The 14,338-nt window shown below is 35.1% G+C and overlaps 1 pseudogene; it reads left to right on the top strand.

Annotated features, from left to right (window-relative positions):
• The first annotated feature begins 11,143 nt into the window (after positions 1-11,143).
• LOC118143899 (U5 spliceosomal RNA) lies at positions 11,144-11,243 on the top strand (annotated as a pseudogene).
• The last annotated feature ends 3,095 nt before the right edge of the window (positions 11,244-14,338 follow it).

Below are 14,338 nucleotides of genomic sequence, written 5' to 3'. Positions count from 1 at the left end.
AATAACAACTTCCTTTGAAGCCATGGAGGTTGCTCTTGCTGCAAATACTGCATTTGTTTATTATGGAATATATGGCAACAGAAAGGCCCTTCCTATCTGGGATGAACACATCAGTTTCTGTTTCCACTGAATGTAGTTAATAGGGCAGAGTCCCCAGTCAATATATGTCGTCACCTAGTTGTCAGCAGAAACAAGAAAACGTGAAAAGTGCAGGCACAGAATGAGGAGGCTTATAGACACCAAGTTTGTCTTCCCCCTCAGTTAGAAGTAGATAACTGAGTACTTGGGATTCTACCTAAAGGGCAATTAAGCTATTAAGCAAGATGCATAATGTAGATTTAAGTGAATTTTACAAATTAAAGGCATAATTATGTTTGTTCTTCTTGATGTCCTGAGATAGAAGCAGACTCATGTAGAGGAGACACCATTAGAGAAAACAAGAATGTGACCTCAGAGCCTTGGAAAGATATAAATAACTGCTGAGGTGTGAGCATACTCATAGAGAAGCTATTTTGGAAGTCTTTGGAAAATCAGATGATTTTAAGAATATACAAAATGCCAACCTCCAAATAATTTACAAAACACTTTGAATGAATTTGGGATTACATTATTCTCATAGAAACAATCCTACTGCTTGTTGGCATTTTGGTTTTAGCCACAATAATATTGTGGTTGGCATTTTAATGTCTTTTTTTTAATTCAGAAGACATTTTAGATCGTTACATTCTACGCTTGTTTACTCAGCACACACTGATTCTTATTGATTATTTAGCAGGATACGAAGAAGACATGCTAGCATAAGGCATAGCCTTGACCTTAATAAATGGACAAATCAATGGCAAGTTTAGACATGTACCCAAAGCACTAGGGCCCAAAGTAGTGATATCTACTCACTCGGTAAATGCTTATTAAGTACTTTATTTATATGTGCCAGCCTCTTTCCAAAACTACAGTGAAAATCAAGACAGAAACAGACAAAATATAAAACAACTACCCTGTCTCTCTAAAATTTACATTACCCAGAACGTATAGCTTCCTCCTGCAAGCTTTTTGGGATTCCTATTGTCTATCCTAAATAAAGTTTCTCTAAGATTCTCTTGGTTAAACGGTTCCATCTAAAGTGAGTATAATGTTATTTTGTTGCTGTATCCCAAACCTCTAGGTGGATAAGACAACAGATTTTGCCTTTAAGTGGGCGCCCAGGACCACATAGAGTTCAAGATCTAGATTAATACTCCGAAGGTGCAAGAAGTGTGGGCACATCACATTTTTATACCCATTCACCCATTTACATTTTGGTTGTTGGTGAAGTATAATAAAAATGAATATAGAAAGCTTAGAATTCTACATGGGATGGTAGGCAGAATAATGCTCCCACCAAAGTGACCATCTCTTAATCCCACAATCAAGGAAGATGTTACTTTACTCGCAAACTCAGCTTTGCAGATAGGATTAAGTTTATGCACTTTAATAAGAACTGTATCCTGGATCATCCAATTGAGACCAACTTAACCACATAAGTCATTAAAAGCAGAGTACATTTTCCCACTGCAGTTGAAGGAGACGTGATGAGAGAAGCAGGATCCAAGAGGTTATACATCAACCGCTTTGAAAACGGGAGCCATGAGTCAACAAACATGAGTCCCTCTAGAAACTGAAGAAGGCAAGGGGTGCGTTCTCTCCTAGAAACTCCAGAAAGAAGCACAGCCTTGTGCAGTGCTCAGCTCAGTGTAGTGAGTTCCAAGCTTACTTTGTTTAAGTCCCTAAGTTTGTGGAAATTACTTACGACAGCAATAGAAAGCTAATTCAGATGCTGAGAATATTATAGAAGCACAACACATAGAAGATAAAAGGGAATGTTGGTGGCAGATGAAGTTGCAGTTTTCCTTAGGGTGGTTAGAAAAAGCCTCCTGGAGAAGACAAGCGGGAGTCAGGGTGGGAGAATCCTGTTGATCAGGGAAAAGCATGCCAGACAGAGGTATAAGACATTGCAACACATGTTGCTTTGCAGAAATAATTAATGTCCAGGGGCAGAGAGAAGATGAGGCAAGGGCAGAAAGTGATTAAAAGCTATCGTAATGAGTCTGATTTAAACTATTTCAGGAGTTGTGAAAGGAAAATAAAATCTCAGGACCCTGAATGCACTATGCCATAGGGAAACGTTAAACTGAAAGCTGAGTCACACAAACAAATAGCTGCAAAGAGAAGGCCAGATGTCTCCACAGGTGCTACTCTATGTTTACTTTATCTTATGTAAAGTGCTCATTTACTGAGCAGGAGAGGAATACATAATCGGCTATTCCTCTTTCCCCTCCTTCACATTTAAAACGTGGATTCAGTGAACGTTGATGAAAGCATAAAAAAAAAAAAAACCAGCAACCACTTTCCTCTTTTACCTACACTTCCCTTCTTCTTTCTTCTTTTCCATACTGCCTGGCCTTTCCTTTTCAAATATTGATGGGCACAGACCCTCTTTGGTAAAAGCATAGATCACAGATTGTCTCTGGTTTTGTGTTTCTTTTTCCTCAGGACGTCTTCAATCTTGGAAAATAAACCTCTAAATTGATTGAGACCTGTCTCAGATATTTTTGGTTTACAGAAGTTATACGTACTAAAATGTGATAATGGTGATACAAAGAAGAGAAAAAAAATTTTTTTTCTTGAGACATGGTCTCACTTTGCTGCCCAGGCTGGAGGGCAGTAGTGCCATCATGGCTCATGACAGCCTTGACCTGCTGTGCTGAAGTGATGCTCCCATCTCAGCCTCTTGAGTAGCTGGGACCACAGGCACATGCCACCATACACAGCTAATTCTTTTTACTGTTTCTAAAGACAGTGTGATATGGTTTGGCTCCGTGTCCCCAGCCAAATCTCAGCTTGAATTGTACTCCCATAACTCCCATATGCTGTTGGAGGGCCCTGGTGGGAGGTAATTGAATCATGAGAGCAGTTTCCCCATATTATTCTCAGGGTTGTGAATAAGTCTCATGAGATCTGATGGTTTTATCAGGGTTTCCACTTTGACACATCTTCCTGATCCTCTCTTTGCTTGCTGCCATTCATGTAAGATGAAACTTGCTCCTCCTTGCCTTCTGTCATGATTCTGAGGCTTCCCCAGTCACGTGGAACTATAAGTACAATTAAACCTCTTCTGTAAATTGCCCAGTCTTGGGTATGTCTGTATCAACTGTGTGAAAATGGACTAATACACATTGTTTATCTATGTTGCTTAGACTGGTCTTGAATTCCTGGTTTCAAGTGATGCTCGTGCCTCAGCCTCCCAAAGTGCTTGGATTATAAGCATGAGCCACAGCACACAAACAGGAAAGATTTTTAAAGCTGAATTTACTAAAAATAAATGCTGACTAGAAAAAGACCATATGCAGTTAAAATATGTTTGGCTAATCTAATAGCTAAATAAAATTGCACGCCACCGCCAAGTGGGGTTTCTTCCAGGTATGCAAGATGGTTCAATATTCAAAAGTCAATTATACATTTAAAAAACCTCAGGCTATCACATCAGGAGACTAAAGAAGAAATATAATTATATCAATAGAAGCAAAAAAATTATTTGACAATATTCAAAACTGATTAATTATAAAAATGCTCAGCAAACTAGGAATAGAGAATTTCCTTAACTCGATAAAGGACATCTACAGAAACGTACAGCTAACATCATATCTGATGGTGAAAAGCTGCATGTTTTCCCCCAAGATCATAATCAAGGCAAGGATACCACTCCCTCTGGTGTTACTCAACATTGTACAAGAATTTCAAGTGAATCCAATAAGGCAAAATAAATACATACATACATACATACATACGTACATACATACATACATACATACATACGTACATGGAACATAGACTGGGAAGGAAGAAATAAAATTGCTCTTGTTTAGAGATGTCATAATTATCTATGCAAAAATAATCCTCAAAGAATCAACAACAACAACACAAAATCCTCCTAGAACTAATAAGTCATCATGGAAAAGCTACACAATACAAGAGTAATACCAAAAAAGTCCATTGCTTTCTTGAATATCAACAATGACTAACTGGAATTTCAAATGAAAAATATGGTGTCATTTACATTAACATCAAAATTAAATACCTAGGCATACAGCAAACAAAACAGGTACAAGATGCATACGAGAAATGCTTTCAAATTCAGATGAGGTCTATCACAGACTAAATAAATGGAGAGATATTTTATGTACGTTGATAAGAAGGCTCACTAGTGTAAACATTTCAGTCCCTTCCAACTTGGTCTATTGATTCAATGCAATCCTAATCAAATCCTAGAAAACTATTTTGTAGATATTAACTAACTTATTCTAAAATTTAGGTGTATTTGGTTTTGCAATAACTTCTTAGATACAACATTAAAAAGCACAATACATAAAAAAAGTTAAGACGTGAAACTTTTGTTAAAACTAAAAATTTCTACTCTGAAAAAGGCAATGTTAAGATTCAAAAGACAAACCACACACTAGGAGAAAAATATTTGCAAAGCACATAACTAAAAAAGAACTAGTAACCACAATTTACACAAATTTCTGAACTCCACATAAAATAACTCTAATTTAATAAAATGGGCAGCATATCTCAATAGACACCTCACCAAAGAATATATACAGATGGAAAATAAGTACGCGAAAAATGCTGAAAATCGTGTGTCTTTAGAGAACTGCAAATTAAAACAATGATGGCTTAATCCTACGTAACTACAAGAATGGCTAAAATCCAAAAACATTAACAACGGTAAATGCTGATGAAGCTGTAGAGCAGCAGGATTGTTCACTCATTGCTGCTGGGACCGAAAAATGATACAGTCACTTCAAAAGGCAGTTTGGCAGTTTCTTACAAAACTAAACATAGTCTTGCTGTATGATCCAGCAATGGTGCTTCCTGTTGTTTACCCGAATGAGTAAAAACCTATGTCCGCACAAAAAGGTGCACACAAATATTTATAGCAGCTTTATTTATAATTGCCAGAACTTGGAGACAACCCAGGTATTTATGCTACAATAGGAGAACAGATCATTGAATTGTAGTATATCCATACAATGGAATACTATTCAGCAACAAAAATAAGTGAATATCAAGCCATGAAAAGACTTGGAGAAAACTTGAAGGCATATTGTTAAGTGAAAGAAGCCTATCTGAAAGGCTACATGCTGTATTATTCCAACTACATGACATTTGGAAAAGGCAAAACTATGGAGACAATCAAAAGATCAGTGGGTTTCAAGGACATAGGGAAAGAGAGTGAGAAAGATGAACAGTCAAAGCACAGAGGATTTTTACGACAATGAGACTATTCTGCAAAATATCATAATGGCAGATATATGTCATTACACATTTGTAAAACCTATATAATATAAAGCAGCCTTAATGTAAACTATACAATTTTGTTAATAATACTGTATTGATATTGGTTCATCAATTGTAGCAGATGTATCACACTAATGCAAGATGTTTGTAATAGAAAAAACTCGAGGAGGAGGGTGATGTACTTTCCACTCAATTTTACTGTAAGCCTCAACGTGCAAAAAAATAATGCCTTTTAATTAAAAGGAATAATAATTTTTGGAATTAATGGTGTGATATCTTGAATGGCAGTTGATTAAAAAGAAATCAAGAAATCACGAGGAGGAGCAGCTGTCAGGCTCTATAATACAATAATCAGGTAGGCTAGTGATAGTGATGTCATGAGGATAGGTGGAAATGTGGAACGGATGGTTGGGGTAGAATTATATGCGAGAGAAAAGTAGTAAAGATGTGGCTATTAACAGCATAATACACAAATCCAGGCTGAAGTTCCATATCACCTCCTAGTTTAACTTTTAGGTAACTGTTCTTTATCCAACAGGTGGCTTCCATTGACTAACTGGCAGGTCTTTAGAATCTAGTTGAAGTCTAGAATCTGTTCCAAGTCTAGGAATATTCATTGTATTCTAGTCAAGTCTAGAATCTAGTCTAACTATAGGCATACTCACTGAGTTGGCTGTGGAGGTATTGCAATCAATTTATCCAATTTTATTATACGTGTGTTACTTAAACATTAGAGTCAGAGACAGAACTGCAACCTAGACCAAATATTGAATTTAAATGCATCCATGTGGGAGGTGGTCAGTAAATGCATGAGCAGCAGCACTTCTTGTGTTATTTAGTACTTAAAGAAAATGAAAGTAGAAGGAAAAAGTATATAAAAGAGAGAATAATATTTAAAATTGTACAGGAAATAGCCAACACATACACACACACACAGCTCAGGGCCTGCCTTAAGAGGACAATGCTCATGGTGATGTAGGTGTTGCAGCAGGAGACAGCAAGGCAGTGGTACCAGAGCCTGAGCATGGGCAGAAGGCACACTGCCACCCATGGGAATGGGTGTAGTATAAAATCATCAAAGATAGGCATTTAATCTATATTTGGTTCTGTATATCACAGGCAACACACACACACTTAGATGTATATAAATATATGTGAAGGTATGTTTGTCTTAGACTTTCATCGTGGCTGTTGTAAAGGTGGAGAGCAAGTTATTCCATTATAAAAGAAATTCTTTCTGTTGACAAGACAATTCTCAAGCTTCTCTGCACACAAGAATCACCTTGAAGAGCTTTTTAAAAGAGTGATGGCCCGAGATTCTGATTCCTTTGCTTTTTGTTTTGTTTTGTTTTTGTCAAATAGATTTTATTTTATTTCGTTTTTATCTTTTTATTATACTTTAAGTTCTGGGATATATGTGTAGAATGTGCAGGTATGTTACACAGATATACATGTGCCATGGGGGTTTCCTGCACCCATCAACCCATCATCTACATTAGGTATTTCTCCTAATGCTATCACTCCCTGTCCCTATCCCCCAGCAGGCCCAAATGTGATTCCTTTGTTTCTAATGAGTCTCTGGAATCAGAATTTAAAAGTAAAATTAAGATAATGTTGCCATTCTCAATCTACACTTTGAAAGTCAATGAGCATATTTTTATAAAATTATCTGAGCTTTCAGACTCTGGAGGGTAGCCACTGGTTACCAATCACAGTTGTGTAGTGATTCTTTCCTAATTCAATTAAATTGATTTCAATTCAATTCCACAAACATGCATTCATGACATGCTAACATAGCATTTAGACAGCAAAGAAAGTAGTAAGGGCACATACTTCAATCTCTTATATATCATTGGTGCTTCTTCAGGGACCGGAAAGGTGCTATAATTTAATATGAATATGTTTTGAAGAAAAACATTTTACTTTACACTTCTAACAGTTGACCAAGGTATAGCCTTTCAGTTTAAAATAAAGTCTGAATTTTCCTTCAGGCTTTTTGTCTTCTTAAAAGTGCTGAAGCACCTTTTAGCTAACATTTTTGACTTATCTCAGAAATATTGACGCCATGGACAGTTAATTAAAGACTAAATATTTGTGTAAAGTGCTCCTATCCAATAATAGAGAAATTGTGTTATGAAACAGGATAATTTTGGATCTCCTTTGAATGTATTTATTTCTCCTCTGTGATTGCTTAGATACATACATCTAGCCAAAAAGAAAAAGAAAATTCATAAGTGGTAAGATCCCATTCCAAACTCATAGGTTAATGAAGTGCCTCATTACTTGGTTTCTGTTGAGCTCACTAATTTTATAATTTCTCCCCTCCCATCTCAATCCTTGCCCCTTCCCTCATTTAAAACAACAATGCAAACTCTGAGAGTGGTGAGGATTATTCAAAAGAAATAAAATCATGTTTTTGAATAATAGTTTGCATTAGGCACTTTGTGTTACAATATATTTTAATCGCCATAGCATTAGAAGTGGGCATAATTAGAGTAACATAATTGAACAAATTAAAATTCAGAAAGCTTAAAGAAACTGTCCAAAGTTTCTTGAACCCAATTTTTGTAGTAAAAACCAGGTTCTTGTCTCACAACCAGGAAGTATTAGGCTTGCAGACACTTCGAAGTATGAGGAGGTTATGGAATGTGTTGGGTGAAAAGCAAAAAGGAAAAAAACTCAGCAAAGGAAGAAAGGTTCCTATTCACAGGCCCCTATCTCACAGATTGAATCCCAGGTCCCTTTAAGGAACCTTCATTGTTTCCTCCAGTTTTACGCATTTTTAGACCATATCAGCCTTCAGTGTTCATCTTCAACGCTGTTTTGATGTGAAGCCATGTGCTTTATTACCTTGACTGTTTACTTCTGGAAGAAGAGGCGTATGATCTTTATGCATATTTATTTATTATCCCAACCCAGCTCTGCCTCCACATTCTTACCTAGAATCTAACAAAGCCTTCCCTTGGCAAATTGATAAGTAAATGAATATTTGTACCTGATTTTTATTGTTTAGATTTATATATAAATTTTTGACGGGTTTTCAGATATGGTAGTATTGTACCAAAATTCCTACCAATTGCATTGAAGACTCACCAACATCACTCTCAAATGAAGAACTCTTCCTCTAGAAGTAAACCGTCAAGGTAATAAAACAGTAATGGTCCCTTAAAGTTTTACATTCTTATACATTTACTTATTTCTGTGTGTTTCTAAATGGAATAGTAATACTGACAGGATTCGTTTCTTCTTGCAGGTCCTAAAGAAGATTAGCTAATATTAAAATATAATTACCATCTTATGTCTCTATTTTTAATACAGATGTAACTTGTAAAGTCTTTCTTTCATTATGTTTATTTCTTTCTGACAGATTGTAGATTTAATTGAAGTTTCTTATCCTAATAAGAGTATTAATATAATGAGTTAAAATTATGATTTCATTATATTTCAGACTTTATCTTGTTTCCTATTTAATGCCATATAAATTAACTTGTTCATGAAAGTAAGTCAAATTAATGCATGATAATCTAATGAATAATTTAAGAAGCTTCTGACGGAAAAAATGTGTGCTTGAAAATATGTTTGAAATCCAATGCTTAAAAGTATTGGAATACTTACAAAGAAAAAGTTTGAAAGAGGCAGACATGTCAGATTATGCCAAAAATAATTGATCTAGTCACACCCAAAATTGTTCTGTATCTGTACCTAATTAATAAATATGAATATTATCTCTTGGAATGGAAACTTTACTATTTCTTAATTTCAGTATTATGGAAGTAACTTAAAATACAAATAATATCTGGGCTGAATTTTTGGACATACTTGTAGGTACATTAAATATGTAGACTGTTTACTTACTGGGACTCACATTCTATTTTTAATATTTTGAAACAAACAGAAGGTTGCATAAATAATAATTATTTAAACAAAACGTAGACATATTCTGGAATCTTACTTTAACTAAAATTATTCTAAATGAAAATTTAGCTTTCCAGTGCTTTTATATTTCCCTTTTGAGAGACTCATTTAAAATAAACGTGATGAGAGATTTTGTCTAAAAACAAATTTTTGGAATATATTATATAATATGTATGGAGCACATTTGATATTTAACAAAATCATGTAAAAGTGATGCAGAATTTTTTTGTTCCTGAATTCAGCTAAATCTGAGTTCTTGTCTCACAACCAGGAAACATGAGGCACGCAGACACACTGAAAGGTGAGGAGTTGGGAATTCATTAAGTGAAAGGAATGCTCTCAGCAAAGGACCAGGGTCTTGCACACAGGTTTCCACCTTACAAATTGAATACCAGAATTCCCACAAGAGCTGAAGAGACCAGGCTTCTCCTCTGCATAAGGTGTGAATTCCTGGTGGCTCTATCCTGTTCCCTAAGTGTATGTGGGCCTCCAGTCTGTTGCAGGCATACCCAAGCAAGATGCTGTGCAGGTTCCTGTATCTGTACAAAACATTTGGTTTAAACACTTATTTGGTGGGATGGAGATTCTCTGGGGACCCTTCCTTATATGCCTAGGCATTTGTCTGCCTCCTGCCTCTATCAAAAGCTTAGCAGACTAAGTTACCTAACTAACCCCTGCTTTATACTACGGCCATAAACAAGTAACAAATGCCTTAAGCCTTAATCTATCCAATGTAATGAGGATAATGATGAGCACCATCCCACAGAGCTATGGAAATTCAGAACCATGGTGCCTATGATGTTCTTAAAACAATGCTGCAAGTATGAGTTACTCAAATTAATTTTCATTTCTTTTTCTTATACCTTCATTTCTTTTCCATGTGCACTAGTATTGCAAACAATAAATCCATGATTACTATCCTAACAATAAATTTCAGTTGTATTTGTTATGTTCTATCCTCATTACCCAATGTAGTCTGCAGCCCTCTCAATCCCTCAGCCCTTTCTATCTAGTGGTGATGATCTCCTGATCTTGTTCACTATTTTTTTTACATTAATATATTTCTTACTTGCATTAATACTTACAATCTGGCTTTTCAACTGAAATGCAGGTTCCATAAAAACACCATTTTTTACATCTTTATTCATTGTTTATGCTCTAAAGTCTTCAACAGTACCTGCACATATTAGATATTCAATAAATAATTTAAAACTAAAATTTAAACATAACCAATATTTTAATAATTAAAAGGCCAATTTCTTATAAAAGGCTTATTCCATCAAGAAGACATAAAAATCATAAACATATATACAGTCTGAGGAGAAATTTAAAGATAAAAAATAATAGTTGGAAATTTTTGAGCCCCACTTTCAATAATAGATACAGCTAATCTAACATTTATGGTCAAATGATTTTTGACAAGAATGCCAGGATCACTCAGTGGTAGAAGGATACTCTCTTGACCAGTGGTCCTGAGACAATGAGATATGCACATACAAAAGAATGAATATGAACTTCTAGCAAACAAAATACAAAAAAATTAAATAAAAATGGATCAACACTTTAATATAAGAGATGATATTATAGAATAATTTGTAAAATGTATAGGTGTAGGCTGGGTGCCATGGCTCAAACTTGTAATCTTAGAACTTTGGGAGGCCATGGAAAGCAGATAACTTGAGTCCAAGAGTTCAAGCCCAGCTTGGGCAACATAGTAAAACCTTGTCTCCACAAAAACTACAAAAAATTAGCCAGGCATGGTGGCCTGTGCTTGTAGTCCCAGCTACTCTCCAGAGGCTGAGGTGGAAGGATCAACTGACCCCAGGGGTCTGAGGCTACACTGAGCCATGGTCATGCCACTGCACTGCAGCCCAGGTAACAAAATACATGCATAAATAGACTTCATAAATCTTTCACCTTTTATCAAAGATTTCCATGGAGAGGAACATGAGTTTTTAACTAATTTTTTGATGCTTTATTTTGGTATGGTTAGATTTAAAAAAAATAAAAAAAAGAAAAAGAAAAGAAGAAAAGAAAATAAGTATAGGTATAAATCTTCATAACTCTAAGCTATACAGTGGTTTAATAGATATGACACTAAAAGGAAGATAATTTAGACTTCATCAAAATTAATATATTTTTACTGAACAAATACCATCAATAAAGAGTGAAAATATAAGTCATGTATAAAAGAAGATATTTATAAATTCTACATTGATAAGGTACTTGGTGTCCAGGATATATTTTAAAAACTCTCAATTACATCTTAAAAACAAAAGGAGAAGTATTCAATTAAAAATAAGCAGCAGTGACTTCATAGAACACAGAGAAGTGGAAAGCTTCAGGAATCTGTTCCGCCATCAAAAAAACGGATTCGCAGGATCTGTCTGAAGCAACTATTTTGGAACTCTGGATCTCATAGAACACTTGAAGCATCTAGAGAAGAGATTGATGAGAGGTCAGTGAAAAGACTGGCAAATTTTGGTCAGGTTCAGCTCTTACAGTAGTGTCTATCAGCTTCCAACCCTTATCCCACAGCACAGAACTATAAACCACATTCAGGTCATCTTGCTGGAGTCAGGATGGGCAAACGAAACCTTGTCCTCCAGGTATCAAGGCTGTGTGTTTTGATAGCTAATTGCTGCTTGTGATCCCATAGGGTCATTGTTTCAATCTCAAAGGGGTGAAATTGATTCACAGACAGCAAGAGATTCAAAGAGACAGAAATTTTGCTCCCTACCAACTTGGGAACTAGAAATTTAAGGGAATTATTGGCACGTCACTGATGACTGAAGATAAAATGGAAGAATGGAACAGAAACTTTAGCGACCATACACAAGAAACATGTAAAATCATTTGCAAATAAATGGTTTGCAAAATAGTTTGGAAAATCACAGTAGGATTGCTTCAGGCATAAACAAGCAAGGAACAAGCATTCCTTGAGAAAAAAGAGCATTAAATTTTCAGAATTACCACACATTACTCAGAATTTTCTCCAATAATAAACAAACATTTTAAAACATAAAGAAATAAGAAAATACGACCCATTTACAGAAAATAAAGAATTTGATTGAAAGAATCCCTGAGAAAGCACAGACATTAAAATTATTAGTCAATAATATTAAGTCAGATGCCTTAAATATGTTTAATGGGTTAAAGAAAACATGTACAAATAACCAAAGAAATCAGAAAAAACAATATCTGAACAAGAGGACAATATAAAACAAATACATCAAAACAAACAGAAAAATTCTGGAAATTTTGATAATTTCTTTAGTAAAACAAAAATAAAAACAATGGTATATTCACATAAGCAGAAGAGAGGAGTAGCAAGCTTGAAGATAAGACATTTGAAATTATCCAGTTGGAGGAGCAAAAGACTGAGAAAAATAAACACAGCTGAACGACCAGTGGAATACTATCATGCTTGCCAACATATACATTATAGGAATACCAGATAGGGAGGAGAGAAAGAAAGGGGAAAAAAAATTATTTGAGGAAATATGGCTGAAAATTTGCAAATTTGAGGAAAGATTTAAATCTGACACCTACAGCCTCAGCTAACAAATACCCTGGAATCCATGCCATATGGAAAGATATATTGTGTTTACAGGCTGGAAGAATTAACATTGTTTAAATGTTCATATTACCCAAACTGATCTATAGATTTAATGCAATCCTTTTCAAAATACATGTGCATTTTAACAGAACTATAAGAAACAAGTTGAATACTGAATAGTCAGAGAAATTATGAGAAAGAAAAACAAAGCTCGAGGATCATTTATTACTTTCAAAATTGAGTTATTAGAACAGTATGGTAATGTCATAAAACATACAGACAGACAAATGGAAAAAATACAGAGGCCAGAAAAAATTCTATATCTTTGTGATCAATTGATTTTTGACAAGGGCAGCAGTGGCAAAATGACAGTCTCTTCAATAAATGGTATTGAGGAAACCGAATATGCACATGTCAAAGAATGAAATTGAACTCTTATATTTCACTGTATACAAAAGTTAAGTCTACATAGAATGAAGATTTAAATATAAGACCTGAAACCATAATGCTCCTAGAAGAGAAAAGTAAGAAAAAACTACCTAACACTGGATTTGGCAATGATTTAATGGATACGACACTGAAAGCATGGACAACAAAAGCGAAATAGACAAGTGGGATTGCATCAAATCAAAAAGTTTCTGCACAGCAAAAGAGACAATAGCTTGAAAAGGTAATGATGAAATACCTGCAAATCATGGATCTGATAAGGAGTTAATGTTCAAAATATTTATTAAGAACTTTAGTAACTTAATAGCAAATAACAAATGATCTGATTAAAAAGTGGGCAAAGGACTTGAGAAGAAATTTCTCGAAAGAAACACACAAATAGACAAAAGGTATATGAAAATCTGCTCAACATCACTAATCATGAGGGATATCCTAATTAAAACCACAATGAGATAGTAGTACTTCATCCCTGTTTGAATGGACATTATCAAAAAGACAAAAGGTAAGTGCTGTTGAGGTCATGGAGAAAAGGGAACTGTTTTGAAAAACTACAGTTCAATTTCACAACCTGGATATTAACACTGATACGGTGCACTGATTTTGTCCTGATTTTCCCAGTTTTACATGTACTAACCCCTCTCTCTCTCTCTCTCTCTCTCTCTCTCTCTCTCTCTCTCTCTCTCTCTCTCTCTCTTTCTCTCTCTCTCTCTTCCCTCTGTGTATTTGGCTGTATATATTATTTTCACTTATGACTACCACCACAGTAAAGATACTTTGTTCCAACAACACAGAAAATTTTGTGTTGTTCTTTTGTAACCACAACCAATGATTCGGAATTCATTTCAGAGATCCACTAAGGGAAGCTGAATTGAGATCCATTTAATTTGGACTTGAAATTATATACAGTCACTTCCGTGCACGACTAGATTATCATTGCTATCCACCTCTGTATAAGAAACATTTCCAGAAACACCACCAAATCTCAACAGCAGAATGACAAAAGATGTGAATATGGAGAGAGAAGGGAATTCTTATACATTGTTGGTGGGAAAGTAAATTGGTTTAGTCATTATGGAAAAT

Source organism: Callithrix jacchus, chromosome 11 (assembly GCF_049354715.1).
Source record: "Callithrix jacchus isolate 240 chromosome 11, calJac240_pri, whole genome shotgun sequence".
In the NCBI taxonomy this organism is placed as follows: domain Eukaryota; kingdom Metazoa; phylum Chordata; class Mammalia; order Primates; family Cebidae; genus Callithrix; species Callithrix jacchus.
The sequence above is the reverse complement of the archived record's forward strand: the minus strand, read 5'-3'. Positions and strand labels throughout refer to the sequence as shown.